The following is a 9,565-nucleotide window of genomic DNA, read 5'->3' on the forward strand; positions in this document are numbered from 1 at the left end:
CTCATCCATACCGGACAATGGAGACACGGTTATTAAGAGGGCGGGGCGCGGTTCAGCCATTGCACTCCGGCTATGATGATCCCTGCACTGTTGAAATATCGATTGCAACATTTCTGGTAGCTCTGCCCTGATCTTGCTGTCTAAAAGTACTTGTATGTAATTAGTCTGTTGCTGGTGGTCCAAGTAGTGATTTTGTGATCTGTTGAGTTTCGTGTTGAGAAATAGATTTGTTAGCATTTACCTTTAGGTTACTTTAGCTTTGCTTCTTCATCGGATGAATGGTTTTATAATTTAGCATCTACTGTATTTCAAAGCGAACTAAGCCCACTAACTTTTATTCTATATATTTCGAATACCCCGATTGTTGGCGGATATATGCTGATCATATTAAACCCACTTTTGAATCGATTGTTTTGCGTCCTTAGACGTAATCGGTTTTATTTGCTAGATAATAAAGTGTATAACAGTTTGCAATTCAAGACCACGATAAATACTAGATTACTGCTCATTGTAACATAAATACACATTTGTGTGCAGCCATATGGTTAGTTCAATAAAACATTATTGAATTACTTTCGGGGAATCACATTAACTTGAAAAGTGTGCCTAAAGTTGAATTGTCCAGCATCTGACAATTGTATCACATCAAAATATATTGGTCGGGTACACAGTTTAGCACATGTTAAAGCTTGCGTTAATAACAGTGCAGCAAAAATGTCAAACAAGTACACAAATAATAATTACAAATGAAAAACAACAAATTACTAATGTCAGAACGAATCCAATGAATAAGCCAATACTATCATCCATGCGTACATACACGAAAAATATATAATTTTTTATATATACAGCGAGCTATGTTGAGCAACCAGTGCATAAATAAACAGTGTAACAAAATGCAATACAGTAGTAGATTTAGTAGAATGAGCTCTGTGAATAATGCAGTATAAATACACTGTGTGAAAACAGTATAAAAAACAGTATAAACAGTATAAAAAACAGTATAAACAGTATAAAAAAAAACTGTCCAGTGTTTGTCTCTACAGTGCACTCTACAGTATTCAGACCCCTTGACTTTTTCCACATTTTGTTACATTACAGTCTTATTCTAAAATGGATTCTCTTTTTTTTTAATCACCATATTGACAAAGCAAAAACCGTTTTTTCTGAACTTTATTTACATAACTATTCAGACCCTTTGCTATGAGACTCGAAATTGAGCTCAGCTGTTTATACAATTTGACTGTTGTCCAGCTGGGGTAAATTCAATTGATTGGACATGATTAGAAAGGCACACACCTGTCTATATAAGGTCCCACAGTCGACAGCGTATGTCAGAGCAAAAACCAAGCCACGAGGTCGAAGAAATTGTCTGTAGAGCCCCGAGACAGGATTGTGTCAAGGCACTGATCTGGGGAAGAGTACAAAAAAATGTCTGCAGAATTGAAGGTCCCCAAGAACACAGTGGCCTCCATCATTCTTAAATGGAAGAAGTTTGGAAGTTTGGAACCTCTGGGAGGTGACCAAGAACCCGATAGTAACTCTGACAGAGCTCCAGAGTTCCTCTGTGGAGATGGGAGAACCTTCCAGAAGGACAACCATGTCTGCAGCACTCCACCAATCAGGCCTTTATGGTAGAGTGGCCAGACAGAAGCCACTCCTCACTAAAAGGCACATGACATCTGCTTGGAGTTTTCCAAAAGGCACCTAAAGGACTCTCAGACCATGAGAAACAAGATTCTCTGGTCTGATGAAACCAAGATTGAACTCTTTGGCCTGAATGCCAAGTGTCACGTCTGGAGGAAACCTGGCACCATTCCTACGGTGAAGCATGGTGGTGGCAGCATCATGCAGGGGGGATGTTTTTCCGCGACGGGACTGGGAGACTAGTCAGGATCGAGGCAAAGATGAACGGAGCAAAGTACAGAGGTATCCTTGATGAAAACCTGCTCCAGAGTGCTCAGGACCTTAGACTGGGGCAAAAGTTCACCTTCCAACAGGACAACGGCCCTAAGCACACAGCCAAGACAACTCAGGAGTGGCTTCGGGACAAGTCTCTGAATGTCCTTGAGTGGCCCAGCCAGAGCCCGGACTTGAACCCGATCTAACATCTCTGGAGAGACCTATAAATAGCTGTGCAGAGACACTCCCCATCCAACCTGACAGAGCTTGAGAGGAGCTGCAGAGAATGGGAGGAACTCCCCAAATATAGCTGCGTCATACCAAAGAAGACTTGAGGTTCTAATCGCTGCCAACGAAGTACTGAGTAAATGCTCTGAATACTAATATAATTTTACATTTATTTTTTTTTCACATTTTTATACATTTTCAAAAATGTCGAATAACCTGCTTTTGCTTTGGCATTATGGGGTATTGTGCGAAGATTAAGGAGGGGAAAAAATTATTTAATCAATTTTAGAATAAGGTTGTGACGTAACAAAATGTGGAAAAGTAAAGGGGTCTGAATACTTTCCGAATGGACTGTACATGGGACGTGTGTAAGTGTATTTGTGAGTACAGGAGTGTACTGTGTATAAAGTGTGTGTGTGTTTTGCAGACTGGTCACATACACTAGACACAACATACTAAACGTATATCCAGGACAGTCAAATTAGTTTGATACAATATGTTACGTTTGGTATAGTTACATAAGATAGAAGGTTACAAAAACAAAAGGAGGGGGGTTGATCAGGATGGATAGATGGGCAGGCGTATAATTTGAGTGTTTAGCAAATGAAAGGTTCAAATCTCATCATGGACAAGCAGCACCTTTGCTGCTAATTACCACTTTTTAGCTACTATGCTTGGTTAAGAGCTTGTAAGTAAGCATTTCACTGTAAGGTCTACCTGTTGTATTCGGCGCATGTGACAAGTATAATTTAATATGCAACTACTTAGCATGTTAGCTAACCCTTCCCCTAACCTTAAACCTTTTAGCTAACCCTTCCCCTAACCCTTTTAGTTAACCCTTCGCCTAACCATAACCATAACCCTTTAACCTAACCGTAGTACCCTAAAGCTAGTTAAAGTTAGTGTTAGTCACCACAAATTGTAATTCGTAGCATATCATACAAATTGTAATTCGTAGCATATCATACAAATTGTAATTCGTAGCATATCATACAAATTGTAATTCGTAGCATATCATACAAATTGTAATTCAAAAAAGATCATACAAAATGGATGATGGATTGATATGTACTATACAAATGTATCAGATTGACGTACAGAATAATATTAAACGCTCTGAGACCACGTTGGTGTTCTGTGTGAGTGACTTTCGTTGTCTCTTACTACAACTGATGGCCTGAAGCTAAAAGCAGATTTTCAGTCTTTTGGTCCGGCTTAGATGAACCAGGGGCCTCATTTATAAATGTTGCGTAGTCACAAAATATGCCCCAAAACATGAGTGTGCCAGTTTTCACGCAACAGTTGGCATTTATGAAAACTGAACTTGACATGAGATTGTGCTTATCCTCCGGCAAACTCTAGAGTCTAGACCATGCGTAGGAACAGTTCCCAGTAGTTGAAGTATTGCATTGCAAGAAGGCAAAAGTAGTCTAGTAGCTTTGTGCAGGACTATACACTGAGTGTACAAAATATTAGGAACACCTGCTCTTTCCATCACATAGACTAACAAGGTGAATCCAGGTGAAAACTATGATCCCTTATTGATGTCACTTGTTAATTCCACTTCAATCCAATTTTATTTGTCACATGCACCGAATACAACAATACAGTGAAATGCTTACTTACAAGCCCTTATCCAACAATGCAGTTTTAAGGGCTGGAGTCATGGAGCTCTTATAGGACCAGGGCACAAATAATAATATAACAATAAATCAATCATTTTGCTCTTTATTTAGCCATCTTACATAAAAAATGTATTTGTTCATCAAACATTGTGAATAACTCACCACATGTTAATGAGAAGGGTGTGCTTGAAAGGATGCACATACCTGCAATGTTGGGTTGTATTGGAGAGAGTCTCAGTCTTAAATCATTTTACACACACAGACTGTGCCTGTATTTAGTTTTCATGCTAGTGAGGACAGAGAATCCACTCTCACATAGGTACGTGGTTGCAAAGAGCATCAGGGTCTTAACAGCGAGAAATGCCAAGGCAGGATACTCTGATACTCATTGCCATGCCCCCCAGCATTGTCCCAGCCATATCTGCGGCAGCAGGAAGAATTAAGTCCTCCACAATAGTATGGGGCTTGCCTGTCCTAGCCACTCGGTAGCTCACCATATAAGACGCTTCTAGCTCCTTCTTATTAATGGTATCTGTTGCTTTTATACATGTCTTACCACTCAAAAGTCATCTTTATCCTCGCTTAAAAAACTCCTGTGGCTGATTTTTCAAAATGTCATGTTTCGTTTTTAAATGTCTGCGCAAGAATGAAGGTTTCCTGCAAAAGAGTAACGGTTAATGTGATTGGATGTTAATTATTTGACTAGGCTACCTGTATTTGACATTGTGTTTGCTGAACACTAGATGGTTTAATTTTATTTTTGGCAGTGAAACGAGGCTACTCAGGTGAGGAAAAAAGTCACCCAAATGTATAGCCCCGTTGGAAAATATAAATGTACAGTTTGAAAATGTGAAGAAAAAAAGTATATATATTAAAAAATATATATATATGAATCATGTTTTTATTTGGCGTACCCCCGACGGCATTGCACCCCAGTTTGAGAATACCTGATCTTGCTGATCTAGGGGGTAATCATTAGTCCAACAGTTGCAAATGAGAGTTTCTATTGGACAATTCAGGTATGTTTATCCACATTTCATTCCGTGTGCTTCCATTTAAGAAAAGTTTTTCAACAGAATCAGTAGAATGAATACACCCCTGATCGCATGCAAACATATTTCACTTTCATAGCAGCCACATAAAAACAGCATGATCACTTTGCTCGTTATATATACACAATTCCTTCTCGCAACCATCTACGCGCTCTCCTCCTCTCACATTTTCCCTACGCTTGTGGACTTCAGTGCACAACACATCAGCTGTCTGTGACCAGGCAACAAAACCTTTCTAAGCCCAACCTTTATATCATGACCGCTAACCACTACACACAGCCTAGATCTTTGTCATGTGATAGTCAACTAGAGCTACTAGAACTAGCACGTTAGTAAACCTGGTTCAATCATGCAGTATAGTGTACAGTCAGAAAGAAGATACGCAGGCGGGTCCTGGTGACAATAAAATAATAAAACAAAAAAGTTACCTTAACCTGGAAGAGTTAAAGTGTTCTATAACCGTAGCCAGCTAGCTAACATAGCAACCCTCTCTGTTTGAGCCAGGTGTTTGAGTATGCTAAACTAGCTAGCTGCATTAGCTTATGCTTTCAGTACTAGATTAATTCTCTGATCCTTTGATTTGTTGGACAACATGTCATTTTATGCCACAAGAACTCTGATAGGTTGAAGGACATCCTCCGGAAGTTGTTATAATCACTGTGTAAGTCTATGGCAGGGGGTGAGAACCATGAGCCTCCTAGGTTTTGAAGAAGAGGACAGAAGCTAGCTGTCCTCTGACTACACCATGGTGCTACCCTACAGAGTGCTGCTGAGGCTACTGTAGACCTTCATTGCAAAACAGTGTGTTTTAATCAATTATTTGGTTACTTTAATGTTTCACTATTTTTATTTAATTCACTGAGGAGGATGGTCCTCGCCTTCCTCCTCTGATGAGCCTCCACTGCACCATATTCACTCTTAATATGTTCCACGTTTCCTTTTTTCCTGCCCACCTTCTTATCAACCTAAATGGGGTCCCTTGACTCTATCTTCAATTGTGACAACCATTCAGGCGTACCCGCCCTCTTGTTACTCCTTGTTAGGAAACTCAATGAACTTCACTCGACTCTGTGTAAACTGGAAACTATATATCTGGAGGCTGCATTTATTGTAGCTGGGGATTTTAACAAAGCAAATTTGAGAACAATGTTACTTACATTTTATCAGCATATTGGTTGCACGACAGGTAGAGCTAATACTCTCGACCACTGCTACTCCAACTTCCGCGATGCACAAAGCCCTCCCTTTGGCAAATCCGATCATGACGCCAACTTGCTTGTCCCAGCTTACAGGCAGAAACTCAAACAAGATGTACCAGTGACGAGAACCATTCAACGCTGGTCTGACCAATCGGAAGCCACGCTCCAAGATTGTTTTGATCATTCGGACTGGAATATGTTCCGATTCGCCTCAGAGGACAATATTGACCTACATTATACACTGACCCGGTGAGCGCGTTTATAAATAAGTGCATTGGAGACGTCATGCCCACTGTGACCATGTAAACCTACCCTAACCAGAAACCGTGGATGAATGGCGGCATTCGCGTAAAACTGAAAGCACGATCCATCGCATTTAACCTTGGAAAGAGGTACCGATGTCACGGATACCGACATCACGCTTCCAGACAAACTAAACACCTTCTTTGCCCGCTTTGAGAATAATACAGTGCCACGGTCGTGGGACACTAACAAAGACTGCACCCCCCCCCCCCCTCTCCTTCTCAGTGGCTGTCATGAGTAAAATATTTAAATGTGTTAACCCTTACAAGGCTGCTGGCCCACGGCATCCCTAGCCGTGTCCTCAGAGCATGCGCAGACCAGCTGGCTGGTGTGTTTACAGACATATTTAATCGCTCCCTATCCCAGTCTGTTGTCCCCACATGCTTCAAGATGGCTACCATTTTTCTTATACCCAAGAAAGCAAAGATAATTTAAATAAATGACTACCGCCCCGTAGCACTCACTTCTGTCATCATGAACTGCTTTGAGAGGCTAGTCAAGGATCATATCACCGCCACCTTACCGGCCACCCTAGACCCACTTCAGTTTGCATACCACCCAACAGGTCCACAGATGACGCAATCGCCATCACACTGCACACTGCACTCTGCCCTATCCCATCTGGACAAAAATGTAAGAATGCTGTTCATTGACTATAGCTCCATATTCAACATCATAGTACCCTCCAAGGTCATCATCAAGCTGGAGGCCCTGGATCTCAACCCCTTCCTGTGCAACTGGGTCCTGGACTTTATGACGGGCCGCCCCCAGGTGGTGAAGGTGGGAAACAACATCTCCACTTCGCTGACCCACAACACTGGGGCCCCACAAGGTTGTGTTCTCAGCCCTCTCCTGTACTCTCTGTTCACCCACGACTGTGTGGCCATGCACGTCTCCAACTCAATCATCAAGTTTGCAGACGACACTACAGTAGTGTGCTTGATCACGAATAAAGACGAGATAGCCTACAGGGAGGAGGTGAAGGCACTCGGAGTGTGGTGTCAGGAAAACAACCTCTTACTCAATGTCAACAAAACAAAGGAGACGATCGTGGACTTCAACCAAAACCCTGACAAAATTTTGCAGTTGCACATATTGAGACTATCCTGTCGGACTGTATCTGCTGTAACTGCACCGACATATCTTACATTATTCATATCACATGTATATACTGTATTTTATACCACCTACTGCACCTTGCCTATGCCGCGCAGCCATCGCTTATCCATATACTTATATGTACATATTCTCATTCACCCCTTTAGATTTGTGTGTATTAGGTAGTTGTTGGGGAATTGTTAGATTACTTGTTAGATATTACTGCACTGTTGGAACTAGAAGCACAAGCATTTCACTACACTCACATTAACATCTGCTAACCATGTGTATGTGACCAATAAAATTTGATTTGATTACCATCACAAGTATAGCCTCTTATAAGGCACACCTCAAAATGTATTAATGAGCCACAACAATACCATGCACCAACAAAATAATTTTGGCACTCCAAAATGACATTGTGGTACTGTATTCTGTGGCAGTGGTACTGAATTGCAGTAAATTACTGTCAGGACAGTAGCCAGTAAATTACTGTATATTTACAGGAAAAGGTTTTTAGATTCCAAAAATACGGTATGGTACTGTATTCTGTGGGGTGGTACTGAATAACAGTAAATTACTGGCAGCACAGTAGCCAGTAGGTTACTGTAAATGTACAGGATAAATGTTTTAAAAAATACAGTATGGTACCGTATTCTGTGGGATACAGAATTCTTACTAATGGGTGCAACAAATATAGCCTATTACAAGGCATGCCTCAAAATATGTTCATGAGCCAGCAATTATTTCGCTGCCCACAACATTTCACCATAATGTATTTATTTATCCGTTATTTTACCAGGTAAGTTGACTAAGAACATGTTCTCATTTGCAGCAACGACCTGGGGAATAGTTACAGGGGAGAGGAGGGGGATGAATGAGCCAATTGTAAACTGGGAATGATTAGGTGACCGTGATGGTTTGATGGCCAGATTGGGAATATAGCCAGGACACCGGGGTTAACACCCCTACTCTTACGATAAGTGCCATGGGATCTTTAATGACCTCAGAGAGTCAGGACACCCGTTTAACGTCCCATCTGAAAGACGGATGCACCATACTTCAGTCTGCTGCTGAAAATATACAGCGAAACCGGTAATACAGTACTTTACTGTAAAATAGTATTGTAAAATTACAGCACCTACAGAATGCCCTTGAGCCCCACTAATGTATTGCTCTTTACAGTACTGTAATATAAAATTACAGTATGTAACAGAAAAAGTTTTGCTGTACATTCACAGCAATTTGTTACAGTTTAGGTTACTTGCTTGCTTGAAATGCAATACTTCAACCAGTAGAAACTGTGTGTATGCATGGTCTAAAGTTTGCGGGAAGCTAAGCACATTCTCACGTCATCGACTGTCATCAACTGACAACTATAACATATAACATAGCTGATACTTAAAATACATATCCAGGCGTTGTAAGATCTGTCAGGTGTCAGCGAAGTCTATGCATAGAAAAGGCTGAAGCAACCAACTTCAGACAAGGAGTAGGCTTAAGTCAGGGAAGGTGCATCTGCTACAGCTGAAAGTCGGACACTGATGTGGTTTTCCAAAAGTAAGGCTTAATGCAACAGTGTTGTCATTGTTTATACAAGTTTTTCTTTGTAATGTCAAAATAAACTCATTTTTGTAAAAACACCCAGCCCCCTTCGGGATCCGCCCTTGTCTCACAAACACTGCTCTTGTAGGTCAGCTCCCGTTAACTCACACAGACTAATGATCTGCATCTACAGATGCAGAATAAATAGACAAATCCAATGGTACAACCCAAATACACAATGTTTAAAAGGGGTTAGAAGTCCAAACGCACCGTTACAGTGAGCTCATTGGCCATAAGTTGACCTTATCTCCCTCCATCTGTCCCACTCTCTCCAACCTCTCTTTTGATCCCTCTCTCTTGTGCCCACTCTCTTCCTCTCTCCTTTTCTCTCTCAACCGATGGGATTACTAATTCGTAGTAACCATTAGTCTTCTAGCCAAGAGCATTGGACTATCTCACTTATAAGAAGCCTTAGAGACACCTCAGCTATTGTCTGCGTACGTGCACATGTGCGCCCATACAGTACCCTGTAATCTGTTAACTGCCTGAAATCTGAAATAGAACTCTGGACATCAAGGATTTAGTATCTAAATGAAGCTTTCTGAGGAGAGGG

The sequence above is a fragment of the Oncorhynchus mykiss genome, chromosome 22, assembly GCF_057628025.1.
Source record: "Oncorhynchus mykiss isolate SJ-2025 chromosome 22, ASM5762802v1, whole genome shotgun sequence".
In the NCBI taxonomy this organism is placed as follows: domain Eukaryota; kingdom Metazoa; phylum Chordata; class Actinopteri; order Salmoniformes; family Salmonidae; genus Oncorhynchus; species Oncorhynchus mykiss.